Source organism: Bombus fervidus, chromosome 9 (assembly GCF_041682495.2).
Source record: "Bombus fervidus isolate BK054 chromosome 9, iyBomFerv1, whole genome shotgun sequence".
Taxonomy (NCBI): domain Eukaryota; kingdom Metazoa; phylum Arthropoda; class Insecta; order Hymenoptera; family Apidae; genus Bombus; species Bombus fervidus.
Window position 1 is genome coordinate 3,988,773 of NC_091525.1, and position 14,386 is coordinate 4,003,158.

The window sequence follows — 14,386 nt, forward strand, 5'->3', positions numbered from 1 at the left end:
TCCACAGTGCCAGTTAAAGACCCACGGTGTCTTCGATTCTAATTATCGACTACCTATCTAGTGATATTATCGTCGATCGGTTGTCTCTGTAACTATGTTACATATATATACTCGGTTACATACTTGGTTTTACACAGTGTGAATCATAAATGCGTGTCCATATTTCGGAGAGTGAGTCTGCACACTGAACTAAATAAAAGATGTCTTATATATTCATTGTACCTCTTCTGTATATCAGCGACTAAAATAATGTCTATACGAGCAGCTATTGGAATCTAATATGGAAAATTTACTTCGCAAATTCAAGTTGAAGTTATTCACATTTATAGTCGCAATCAAATGGTGGGCAATCAATGGTACAAGTATTTAACGCACGTAAGTGTTTATGGAGACAAAATAGTGGTGGCTCGATGCTTAGCGATGTAAAACGCCTCTAATCCGTCAACTATGTAAGCATGTAGCTTGAAAGCTCGGCTATATAACGAATCGAGAAAATATGGGACCTGCCGTCGATGTTTTTCGATTTCTCCTGACTAAGACGAATCGTCGATGGTTCACTGTGATATCCTATAGCGGAATTTCGACAGTATATGTATTTACATGAGGTGTGCATATCGGTGAAATGTGTTTTCTGTTTGTATGAAAAATAAGGTCGACAAGCTGTCGTCGGTAAAGTAATCGATCACGTATCAAACAGTGATAAACGTAATCGTTACATATCAGCCCTTCTTGGCCATCGTATAATTATCCTTAAAATACGATGTTATCGCCACATGATGCATTACAATGAGTGAATAATGGCTTTAACGAAGCTATCCGTTTTGATAAGGGAATCGACCGTGCGTACGCCCGTTATGCACACTGTCCACTTTCTGATGACACATGATGCTCCGGACGTATATTGATACGCATTGGTTTTATCTTTGTTCAGCAGATATCGGTGCGTTCATTACGTTTACGCTACGTGTCGAATTTACTTCGCGGTACACGTTGCTCAGGGGCATTTTAGTTGGTGACTTTCGAAGTGATCGATTCGAATGGTAATTGATTATATGAAAGAGTGAAATATTCAAAGCAAATCAGAATGATCCATAAATGAAGGAATGAATAAAGAGAAAATAGGTTTTCAATAATATACATGCAATATTAAAAATAACGGTACTTGGTTAACAAATAGTTAATTGAACTTATACTTAACGTCTGATACATCTATCACAATATTTCTCCTTCGAATAATTATCAAACAAGTTACGAAAAAGCAAAAGTAGCCGCGAAGAAAGAAATATTTCTTGAAGAACATTTCGAGAAATAATAGGTGGAGAGATAAGTATTGATGAACCCCTTTTATACAAACTCCAATTGTTGCGTTTGTGTTTTATTCTAATAATAAGTTTCAACAATCTTGCAACCGCTAGCTCGAACGGTGCGAACCAACATTAAATTCTACCTTCCTGGAACGTTCTCTAGGATATTACATGGCATTGTAGACGCGTGATATAATAAAAGGAGCAAATTAACAACAGTGAAATAAGAAGCCAGTGTTTGTTCGTGGCTGTTGTGTACGTACGCAATATAGTCTACGCACCGATGCTCTATTTTGCCACGGTATGTAGCAATTTGGACGCGACGCGTCGTGTTTCGACGAAATCGAGCTTCAGTCGTTGTGTTTCATAGCACGGCAAACAGGAACAGGCAGCGCAGAAGGATAGGAAACCTCGAGTTTGCGGCCCGGACAGTAGTGCGGAACGTTGTAGCATCGGCTTTCATCGTAGCCCAGCCGGATGCCGGCGCTACCACGGAATTATACTTGTCTGCCGCGTAATTGCCGAGATTAATTATGTGCGAGATGAAATTCCTGGTCGGCAGAGTGTGACAATCCACGACGGTTCGTCGTCAACCTCTTGCAAACATAGTCACTGAGCTAACAAAAGGCCAAGGAAATAAAGGGGTAACAAATAGAATTGTAGAGAAGAACAAGAATGATCCCCTCCCCTTTTCCTCTTTTTTCCCTCCGTGATATTAACCAAGATAGAAGCGAAGAAGAAAAAAGGTTCGACTCGTAAAGTGAAACGGCGACCGTTTCATATGACCCTTTAATTGACATGAATATTTTAGCGTAGGAGGTGGATGACGGGGATACCAAGTGTGGAAGATTTGTCTTCTGGTCCAGTGGCGATCGGCTGAGGATCCTTTCCATCCCTGGGTCGTGGGAACCTCGTAATTCTCTGGGATTGTCCTGGAAATTGCTTACGCTTGATGTTTATAAACGAGCAATTTGACGATGCTCCATGGGTCGAAGGAAAACACTATTATCGTTTTTGGGTCACCACCCTTCTTCCGACGAGACTTCGGACCCTTACGGTTAACAGATTCATTGTGGATCCGATTTTCATTTCCTACAATGCTGTAATGTGACAAGAAATAATACTCGTACGATAACTGTCTTCATAGGGTAAAACTTCCTTTCGTACGAGGGGTTAGTGTCACATCAACATCTTAGATTATTAGCGTTTTCCATAATTTCAGGATTTTTAGTTCATCTGCCATATTCAGATTAATATCATACGTAACCCGAAAGTTTATGTACCGACTGGAATACGCCTTTTACACGGTGAACGTGTTGATGCGATCTGTGAGCTACCTTCGTCTAGTTGCAAACTCTACAAAGGCACTTGCATAAATCTAAAAAGGAAAATATCGTCGTTGAAACTCATCGTATTTGTCTGACTCGATTTTTCCGACGAGATGACGGAGGATCAGACACCGATCGTAGATGGTGCAGGGGAGCCGGAAGTCGGAGCTCAATCGATCGTATTTTCAATTAATATAAGTACAACAACGTTAACTTCATGAAATATTCAATGGAGCCCGCTGGGAATACGCAGCACGTCGCCGGGACGAACTTCCGTTCGGTGGATAAATGGCACTACTAATGTTAAGAAAAAAGACGGCACGGTTCCTTCATTGATTTTGCAACGGCAGTGCACGCCATTAATGGTAATGGGAGCGTGGAAATGGATATGAGATCTTCATAGTGTTCGAAGGAATGGCCAAGTGCAATGGGAATATTCGATAATTCGAAAGATGCTGTTGGCTTAGCTCCGTTACGGACAGGCCGGAACAATCCTGCCGTAACATAGCGATTTCAAACGAATTCGTGCAATCGTAAGATGATTTTCGTTCTAACGATCGTGTTGAGCGGTATATAGTAACTTCAATGGACAAACGTATCGGTTTAAGCAGAATCAGTTCTCAACGCGTACATTGTAAAGTCGACCAGTCGCGGAGAGACGCGATCGCGAGGAAGTGCGTCAACGGTGAGTCGTAAATTCCCGTTACGATTATAATAATCGATTCGCGAATAGATCGATCTCCTTATTTCTGTTGAGATAATAGGGGTGGCTGAGTTGGTATAACACTGCAGTTAACAGGTTATAATGTATATTTATTTTTCCCACAACTGATTTCACTGATAATATAAATGTTTTCGGAGATACTCGTGGGTTAGGCTATGATGTTGAATTGTAATGTCTTTTACAATCAGATTTAAAGTGTTGGATTCGTATCGGTATTAGCCACTTGCCGGGTGGCGACTAAGTTTTGACTATTTTCGAGTTGGTGTTTGACTGTTGCACGTCGCATGGACTATCTCACGCGACGTAACATACATGAACAAAGTTTAAGTGTTCATTCGGAAACATCGTAATCTTTTACACGAACTAGTGCAATTTGAAGTTATTCACGATGTTAGGAAAATTATACGAAGATAATCCTGTCCAGTTTTCTCTTTTAGAGGCGGACTGTCAAGTATGTCTTATATTTCTCTTTATAAAGTATTTCTAAAATGTTAGCTATTTATTATTGTCTCTTGTATCTCAAACGTTAAAGCTTGAAAGTTTTACGGAGAATATTAGGTAGTGCAGAATAAATTTCGACATCCGTTTTACAAGTTCATACAAATTTTAATACGTTTCACTGAATTTGTTTTAATATCACAACTTTTATCATGAGAAATTGCGACTTTTATTTAAAAGCTTGAAGTTGTCCCTAAAATTTCGAAGAATATGAAAGATTGATATCTATAAATTTTGTGTGTGTGCGTGCGTGCGCGCGCGCGCGCGTGTGTGTGTGTGTGAAGTTTTTACTTGTAGAGTTATCAAAATGGTTCCAGTTACGCGTCTCGCCCTATATTTTATTGAAACAAATTTATCGTTCGAAAATGCCATTTACGATATAGTCATAGAAACAGTTAACCCGAAAAATGCCGTGAAAAAGGAATAAAAGAGCAGAATGGGAAATATTCGAATGATGTTTCGTTTTCGTAGAACGTATTTCTTTCGTATACAAAGTTTTAAAATACGTGGCTTTAAATGTTGCTGCGAAAATAGAAATATGGAAAATACAATGGGCTCGGTAGATAAGCCTTCTCTTAATTTTCGACTTGACAGCTTGTGCTTCGGTCTTTCTTGAGTTAGTATGGTGTGATGAATGAAGATCCAGATTTTGGTAAATATGTAATAAGTCCAGAAATTATGTGCTTCGCGACTAAAGTAGAAAATCTTAGGCTAATAAATTGATAAACATATACAATAAATACCGTTACTGAATTATTTGCAATTCTCAGACATTTTTATTTACAGAAGATAATTTTTGTGTACTGATAAGATATAAAATATTAATTATTCTTGGAAATGTTCAGTCAGTTTGTTTGTAAAATAAGTAAATACCTTACGTTCTTTGCATAAATTGATAGTATCATCAAAATTTTCTGAGTGACAGAGGGAGATATATAATTATCATCGATAATATTATATTTACGGTCTTCTCCTTACACATAACTGTTGTGTATCTGGACTACTTCACTAACTTTATCGACTATTTAGTCAAACTTAATATTTCAATGTATGTTTGTATTTTCCATTAAAATGGTGTGTTTGAGATGGTATTTTGTGTTACACAGTGGTTCTGAAGGAAAGAAGATTTATGACTTTGCTTCTAAAGCTTTCCCCGGGTTCATGACAATCAGCCGGTGACGAAAAATGAATTATGATTCTTGGAAGCTTAGTAAGGCACTATCCGGTTGTCCTAAAATCTCAATTTACGAAAGTGCATTTCAACCTTATTATTTTCATTGTTTCTACAGCCATTTCCCTTGGCAATGGTCCGTAAAGTACATTACATTCCGTAAAATAATATACTTTTAATACCATCTTACAAACACATAAATGACAGTTTAAAAATGTTAATCATCTTCGCTAAGAAATTTAAAAAATTTAGACAATTTGGGGGATACGAGTATGTCCAAAATTAACGTGAAATTGGGAAAAATTCAAAACTTTAATTCCTAAAACTTTTTCCTTTCGTCCACCCACTCTGAAATTTAGCAGATATTATTTCCACATCGGATATCATAATTTCTGGAGTTGGAAAATTAGAACACAGATCGAAAGTTAAAAAAAGAAACAATCCTAACGCATCTGTATTTGGTGCAGTGTTTCCAGGTAGGAAGAGAAAATGTGTAGTAGAAACTCTCCTCTCCCTATTTCTCTCAGTTCCGCGTGACAGTCACCGGAAACACGGTGGATCCGTGGCTAGCTACACGAGAATTTCGACACGGAAACAAGAACGGAGATGTCGAGAGAAAAATAAAACGACGAATATAAAGCACAATTTTCGCAATGGCGTCTTTCAAATATGGCTATTTTATGAAGTCTGCCGTCACTCTGTTAGCAATTTTTTTCCTCGTCATAGAGCAACGCGCCTCTTTACGCACTTGGACACTTTACGACTTGTCGTTTCGCGACAGTGGTTGGATTAATAGCAGAGCCATCACCCGATACAGAGACGCGCCTACGTAGAAGAGAAATCGGTCGCTGGCTTGCCAACATTGTATCTTATCGCTCCTCTTTAGGATTTCTATAAGTACTGCACCGGAAGAAACTATTTCATGACAAGGTTTAACACCCGACGCCGGTATCGCACGCGACGATAACGTTTTACGGTCGCTGTTGCGTGCAGAAAGGATTTACTCGTACGTCGTAAAGACGATCATCCGAGTTCTTTACTTTCCTAGTATCATTGACGTGCGTTCTTTTGGCGGTTTTCCTATTCCACTCTTTATATATGTGAAAAATATCTTTTTAACTGAATATGTTAATAAGGATTTCTTACAACCAATTTTTAAGTTGAAGTTAAATGTCATTGGATTACTTTTTAAAATTCTAGATTGAAGCCAAAGGATCGATGGTAGATTTTTTAAAAATTCTTTCCACACATTGTAGTTACGAACAATCATTTTATTCATTTTGTCATTTTCATATAAGATGTATTAAACGATACGATATTAAAATAATAGAACAAATAAAATCATACTAATATTTACATATATATTACTTCAATTCTTTATTGTAGCGCTACCAGCTGTAACGTTTAATCAATCCAAAAGTTAATAGCACGTCCACAGCAAGGAATCTCCATAAATTCTCTACGTTGTTCACAATTTCAGTATAACCATTCTAATCATTTGAATCACGAACAAGCTTTGCACAAGGTCTAGCGAAACATTCATTCGTCCGACGGATTCCACTGGAAATCTCGTTTTACTTGGATCATGAGCAAGATCTAAGTGGCGGCGCGAACGTCACGTCGCTATCAGTGTTTACCATTCCGAGGACAAAAGACGGATTTTCATTATTCCGTTCACGCGACGCTTCTAATTTCCGAGGGCGAAGTCATATCCACTTGTTTCCTCTGATTCCGGACTAGCAGTTCGTTGGGGTCGTCAACGTCGACGGCGATGCCTCGACGCGCGTCATGATTAACCGCCTCGATGTTCCGTCGATGTTTCATGGAAAAAGGGGTCATGAAACGCGAATTAACCGACCGTTGTTATTCCGTTTGCATCGGTTCTTTGCCTGTCCCTTTTCTAAACCCTACAAATCGATGGGATTGCAATAGACTTTCAGAGATGAATTCTTTCTCGTCCTTATGAGCAAATTTTATGGCTTATGTTCCTTGCTTCTTGAAAGTGTTGAAACGTTTCTACTAGTATTGAATTCACGTGCTAATAATTAAATTTGTAATTTTAACATTAAATTTACTGGTCTTAGTAGCGCTTCATTTCATTATTTGTGAGAAGTTGTTGGTCTGGTGAACAGAAAAATTTACTGTGTACTTGCCAAATGACCAAACGTGCTGGAATGGTGAAAACGTTTAGATAGCTTCAGGGAATTAAATAGTTTTCGTATTGCAATTGTATCAGTTTTTCAGAGATTGGTGGGGAAGAATTGGACCTTTGGAGAGAACATGGAAATAAACTTATGGAAAATTGTAAATACATATGTAACAATAAAATTCGCAGTTAACGATATTCAGAATATGACTACAATGTTTGTAGAAATATTGATATCTACGAGACATACGTATGAGAGCGTAACTTCTTTTTTTGAATAACTGAATGTTTTAGTTTACATGCCGTTTTTATTTAAATACGTAAATAAAATTTTGTATATTCGAAATATGTATACCGGAGAGTTTACTCAAATTTTTGACGCTATGCATTCAGCGTATCAAGAAATTTATTGAAATGTTGTGCAAACATATTTCTATCTTTATTAATCGAATCCAAAGATATTTTGTTTATACAGCGTATTTTAGGTTCGAGTCGGATATTTAATTTGTTTTGTACTTTTAACTTTTGTAAATACGATCTAACGTTATGTACCTATATCTGCTTTAAATAATTTTATATAATTTAGTTTCCGACATAGCCCAATTTAAAATTAATAATGCAGAAATATTTATGATTACATATCATTCTAATACAGCGATGCATATATCGTCGTTGCTTATTAACTTATTTGCATATTTCATTATTGCTTATTAAAAGTAATTATATTCAGTTAAACTTAGTGAATCATGTGATCAACAAATTTGTGTGTGTGACGTTATAATACAACGATTTATAATACTTTAACGATAATAAAATGAAACGTTTTTTTTTCTTTATATGTAAATATGTTTGCGAAATATAGTAACATCGTTGTGTCGCATACAAAGTCTAACCAGGGAGTAACAAAACTAAATACAAATAAAGAAATTGTATGCATTGTATTTTAATAATGTTTAATAAGGTCTCATATCCATAAATAAATAGACATTTTTTTACTTTTATCCATGTGTAACACTCATATGATTAAATTCATGTATTGAGATTAATCATGGTAAAGCGTGTCTATTTGTGCTACATAAAATAAAATATATTTAAATGATATTTACAGGTTCATTTAAAACTTTTTTTCTTGGAACTGCTTTCAGACAAACCTAGGTCAACATTCTAAAGTAGGGAAAGAGGGTATAAAAACATTTCTCGCAAGTTTATATTCATAATTGTTGGCAATATTAGCTTAATTAACGTTTTAATCGCATTTATCGTTAGGAGTTTATTCAACTAAAAGAAGAAAAGCAACTGTTCGTTACTTATTATAATAAACTTGTCGCAAAGATGTATATTTAGTGTGAAAGCACGAAGAAAGAATAACGACTTAATGTAGAAACGTTTTAGAAGAATTTTGCAGTCATATGAATATTAAAGAAAATTACTCAACTACTCTATCGTTATAAAACCTTTACATATCTCTCTATAAAATCTTTTCAAATTTTTTGAAAGAATTATTGAAACGAATACAAGAAAAAGAATTTTTTTTAAATTTATCATTAATCGGGGATTGCAAGTGGATTTCTTCGCTAAAATATTTGAAAGCATAAATGACGGCTAGCGTATTTAAATTTGTGATTATAACATTACATTGTATTTTAACAATATTTTTCGTGAATTTATTCAAGCGGTAGAGGAAAAATTCTTTTTTTGAAGATAAATTGGTGCATGTATTTATTTAAAATTATTTACAATGATCTGCACTAAAATTTAAAAATATGTGCGCTTTAATCATACATTTGTACAGCTTTAGTCTGCCACATTAATCTGCTGAAGTTAAATAGAAGCTACAGTAGGAGTTATACGTGTATAATGTTACGCAATTTGCACGTAACATGTTCCAAGACAACATACACACGTATCCTCTGATCTGAGCACAAGCACAAATGCTTTGCACATTGCATTATATTTGCAAATATTGAGATTGACCGATGACGCAGCGAGAGATGATAACATGCAGTTTGATTTATACTACTCGCCATACAATGTGAGCAAACAAATACGATCTCAGCACACCGTGCTCATCTCTTAATGTGTACATTTCCTAACTAGATACGGACCAATTAACAGTTTCTTACGCGAAAGAGATGCTGCCTCGGCTATCGTGTTCTTTGCTATAAAATATGAGCTAAAGCTGTTTTAATATTGCAGTAATAAAACATGTTCGAATATGCGTCTCATGATGTCTGATATTAAATTAATGTAAGTAATTAATTATATAATTAGGATTAATGAAAATGTTTTTATAATATTTCAAATGACTTATTTAAAGAAAATTGTTTACTTCGTGGTTGAGAATAAAATAACATTTCATTTGCTTGAAGATTGCAATTATTATGAAGGAAAGGATTCGGTATCACTTCAGTATCCTCTTTCATTTTTTTCATACTACAAAAAGAAACGAGTATTTTACACTATATTGTTATTTCATTTACAAGAAGTTTATAAATAGAGGTTATGTTAAGGAAGAAATGGTCATAGATGTAAAGTGAACAGGATTTCGTACAAATTTCGAATAAATATCGTAATAATCTTCTTTGGATGTGAAATATATTTTCGTCAATAGAACCACGATTACTTGAATTCGGTCAAGAAGGGGGAAGTCAATTTGCAGAAGATTTCCTAACCTCTCATTGTGAAGTTTATTAAAAATTGGAGTATAATAATCTTAAAATGAAAAGTACGCGAGGTAATAAAAAATAGAAATGGATTTCACAGCGCAAGATATGAAAAGAAAGCTTAGGTTCTGCAAGAAAGAAGAAATGAACTTTTCATGGCTAGAAATGGTAACATAAGCCTCAACGACTGGTGTCTAAAGGACCGTCAGATCTGAAACAGAAAATTTAATTAGATAATGAAACCTGAGCGAAAAGTAGAAAGAAGCAAGCGAAAATATAAAAGACGGGACGTACAGAATGGAAACAAAAGGAAGCGAAAAGTGGAAGGCTGGTAGAAAAGGATATTAGTAAAAGGGCAATGAAGGAAAGAAGATCAGGATAGAGGAAATAAAAGGGGAAGGAAAGGAAGACGGTAATACTTGTATTTGAGGATGAAGCGAATCCAATTTTAACATTTTAACGCACACAAACCCTGTAACTATGTTGATTTTGAATAATTTAAAAGAATATGACGAAGTAATTCAATAAGGTATAGAAAGTGGAACTTCAGAAAGAACGTTGAAATTACAAAAGAACAACGAAAATCTTGTATAAATAATTGATTAAAACTAACGAAAATCAAATGTCTGTAAATCTCTGCAGATAATATTTTGCAATTGCGATGAAACAAAATTAATTTTGAAAAATAATAAATGTATCATTTGGTAATCATCATGAAGATGTGAAATAATTCTTTGTACTTTTTAAAGTTCTCGTCGCCTAAAATTCTTTCAAACGTAGATCTTCGACATTTCCAGCTGATCTATTTTCTAAGATATCTGTACGGTTATCCTACATCTCCGACAAAAATGGAGGAAGAAAGGATTCCTATATGCACCAAAAGATTTCGGAGCAAGTGCTAAGCTATCAAAAAGCATTTTCTCGTTTCCTCTATTTCCTAACCTGATCCTTTCGGAATAATGTTTCCATTTCTGACGTAATGTAAAATCTGATTGCTTATCATATGCTTATAGTTACTGTTACTCTAATCAGTCCTCTGAGATTTGATAGCCACGTGACTTGAAGTCACTGTTTGTTGTCTGATACCTGAGGTGTTCAACCGTGTGCCTACGTTAAGGGTTCTATTCAGTTTCTACGAAAGCTGAACTACATTGAATTACTTATCGAGTTATGTTTAACGGCCCTTAAATTAGATTGTAATAATATTACATTTAAGTAGCGTGGAGATTATGTTACTTCATTTTCTTAACACAATTGTTACATTTATGCTAAATGCTAATTAATTGGAGATAGCTCCCGCGTAGTGATTTTCTCCCTTTTGTGAAATATGCTGTCATCGTTATTACAACATAAATTGCAATATTACACGATTCTTTTGGTCAGATTTTCGTTATTTCATTCATTGAGTAATAATCAATTATAGACGTATTCTCTGAAACTTGAATAATCAATAATTGTCTATCAATGATAATAGGTAATCGTTTCTATTATCAAAATAATATCTATTGACTAATATATGTATAATTTTCTGTTAATAATAATGTACATATAAAAATAATAAAATAGGATGGAGACATCATTTAAATAAAATATTTGAAAACTGATTATTTAAATGATATATTACACTGTTTGTTAAATATATTAAATATTATTGATATAATTGTGCGTTAGATTATTTAAATAAACAGATGATGTTTCTTGAAATTACTTCAATAGATAGCAATGTTTTATTTTATTTGAAGAAATATTTCCTTAAATATAATATCTCAATTTTCTATACTATCGTGTCAACATAGTAAATTGCCTCGCTCCATGTTTGTTAATTTCATTTTATTTTATCTTATTTCATTAATTTTCTACCAAAATCAAATACCATACATCGTATGAGGTAACAACAGTTAAAAAGGACAGCAATGTTCCAAGTAAAAATATTTGACGTTAACAAACCAAACTTCTATAACCGATGACTATAAATCTCATTGATCGAATCGTTTTTCAAACGAATTACGCGAACTGAATGCCTAAAGCACAACCAATAGCTTGATAACCAGTCGTCTGCGAAAGTTTCTAATTAATTTTTATATGAAAGTGATTCAAAAGCGAGGTAGCGAAAAGGAAAGAAAGTCCGAGAGAGAAAGGATAAGGGACAGAAAGAGAAAGATGTAGGAGCAGAATTCAGAGACGAGTAAGCGGCTATGAAAGCGAAGATCCTTCGCCCTCGGAAACTTTCTGCAGCTGCTAGTGCCAAGATATTATTCAACCGGCGCACACCTTTATTAACTTCCAAATTAACCGTTGTATCGAAAATTATTCTCGGAAGAAAATGACGAAGCTTCTTGTAGCGATGTATTATACCGGTTGATGGACTAAGCCAAAATACATGACCCACGATTATTCCTACTTCCGGCACCAGCCGGGTATCCGTAAAACAATTCCGGGCGAAGTACGTTTAATCCAGTTGACTAACTTTAATTATATTCTAGAAATTCTTCACATTTTCGATAATTCGAAACGACGATTAGCCGGATTTATAAAGACTTAAACTTGCTTACACACACATACACCTAAAACATTCGCAAATTGTTTGTGCGTTGCTTTAGAAAGAAATAATATTAGCGTCATGCGATAATATTGGTTAAAACGCTGTCGAGGTAGTAACAAATTTTTCTGGCCAGTGAATGAAAGAGTTATGGCGCTGCGGCGAAAATCGCGAAACATGTGGATTGTCGAGAAATCGTATGTTTCTCATAAGAACCGGGACGAGTCGAGGAAGTGTAGCTACCGTGTGATAATTAGAAACTGCTGTTTCATAGAACGAAAGGGAGTTTAACTTTCGTGCAAATTGTTCTATTTATTCCATTCCTTCAGCCTGCTTGTTGTGCATGATTCTTGTCTTCGCATAATATCGAATACTATTATATCCTTGTCTCAGCCTACGACGATTTTTATAATATACAGAATGATATGACTCAATTCTGGACATCGTGGCAATAAATATATTTCGTGTACAAAGATATCGTTCGAGGTTTATTTGTAAAGTTATAAGCAATTCAGTTTTGATACTCTTTGATCCCATAGTAAAGTACTTTAAACGCGCACAGTTTCTTTATATCTTAAGGAAGTTCCCAGGAAAACACTGCCTTATTCCCAGTTTGCCGAGAAAGCACGCGTAAGCTCATCTCCAAACAATCGACTGCCACGTCGTCAATTCGCTTTGATCTTAACCCAAGAAGAGCAATAAAACTACATATATATAGAGCGAGAAAGGGAGGGGAAAGAGCAATATTTTTAATCGCTTAGCAGTATTTGGTAGAGATGTTAGCGCTAAACGTTATTCCCGTGCGATGATTAAGACCCAAGATCCGGCGAACAAATATTCTGATATTCAACGATCAAGAGCATTCTATCCTAAACTTTGTCTGAACAACGTTTAATCGTTACCATCGTTATCCAAGTTCTAGCTTTGTAAAGACAATGTTTGAAATTTATGGCGGCAGTTCGTATAGCTAGCATGAAAATTACCAGAACTGAAGGTAATATTGCTCAAACGTTAGGAGCTTACTGTTGTACGGAAGACTTACTTTACTTAAATAAGAAGGTAAATGAACGCGAAGAAATATTATGCTGCAAATAGTAATTAAAGACGAGTATCTACTTAGATATTGTTACGTATTTTGAGAAAGAGAATTAGCGCAAAGTTAATTTTTAACTTAAAAATGCTTTGTGAAAAAATCCATTTATTCCTTTGCTCATACAATTTGTAATATGACTTACGGCAGAGCAGACCTAGAACTTTCTCACTTTATTCTCGTAATTGCGATAGTTACATTGTCGTTTTCTACTGCATTACAAAAGAAAAATGTAATACGTTTATAATAATAAATATCATATCCTTTATTACCCTTAATAGTAAATGTATTAATATAATGCATTTCTTTCTATTACATATTCCTATTAAATTCAAACATTTAGTAGTTAAAGTTTAGGCTCGCGTAAGATAAATCCACATCGATTTAATGACAACACATTAACAAAACCGAGGTCATATCTCGTGAGGCACCTCTATCCATATTTCATCCGTTACCATCTTGATGATCGGGCTCGTTATTGGCTAAAGAATGGGTCACTTGTTTCTTTCCCATGAGGTAACTTCGATTCGAAAAAAGAAAGGCGTGGTTACACGGGTGGACGAGGGATAGACAATCGAATAGAGGAGAAAAGACAAATAGAAAGAAAAGAAGTAACGGAACACTGGTACGAACAAAATCCTAACGCTCTGGAGCTAAATTAAAGAGAACGGAAACCTTTTCTCGTTTGACCTAGGAAGACATCAAAGCCGAAATTGTTCAACTTGTCCCTAGAAGTGCAGGAGATTCACACTACACTGTTCTTTTACACTACACTCGATCGTTCCTTTTTATTCGGTTTCTTTTTTAACTCGTGTAATTTCGTTCGGTTTCACGGTTCGAACCATTTTATTTCGTTACGTAATTTACGTAATTTCGTCACGCGGCGAAACATATTATCCGGTAATTCGTTTTTTCCTCGAATC

At 35.1% G+C, this 14,386-nt stretch overlaps 1 protein-coding gene and 1 long non-coding RNA gene across 5 annotated transcripts in view; one reads left to right on the forward strand and one right to left on the reverse strand.

Moving 5' to 3' along the window:
- The window catches only part of Sol1, a 531,756-nt gene that overhangs the window by 117,986 nt on the left and 399,384 nt on the right, over positions 1–14,386 (forward strand). The window lies entirely within an intron of this gene.
- Positions 1–14,386, reverse strand: part of LOC139990701 (uncharacterized) — a 155,359-nt gene that overhangs the window by 43,163 nt on the left and 97,810 nt on the right. The window contains exon 3 of one of the 3 annotated variants that reach the window (XR_011800628.1): positions 9,835–10,045. The exons of the other annotated variants lie outside the window; for them this stretch is intronic. This is a non-coding gene — a long non-coding RNA (uncharacterized lncRNA). Of the gene's footprint in view, positions 1–9,834; positions 10,046–14,386 lie in introns of those variants that run through there. 3 annotated transcript variants of the gene reach the window in all.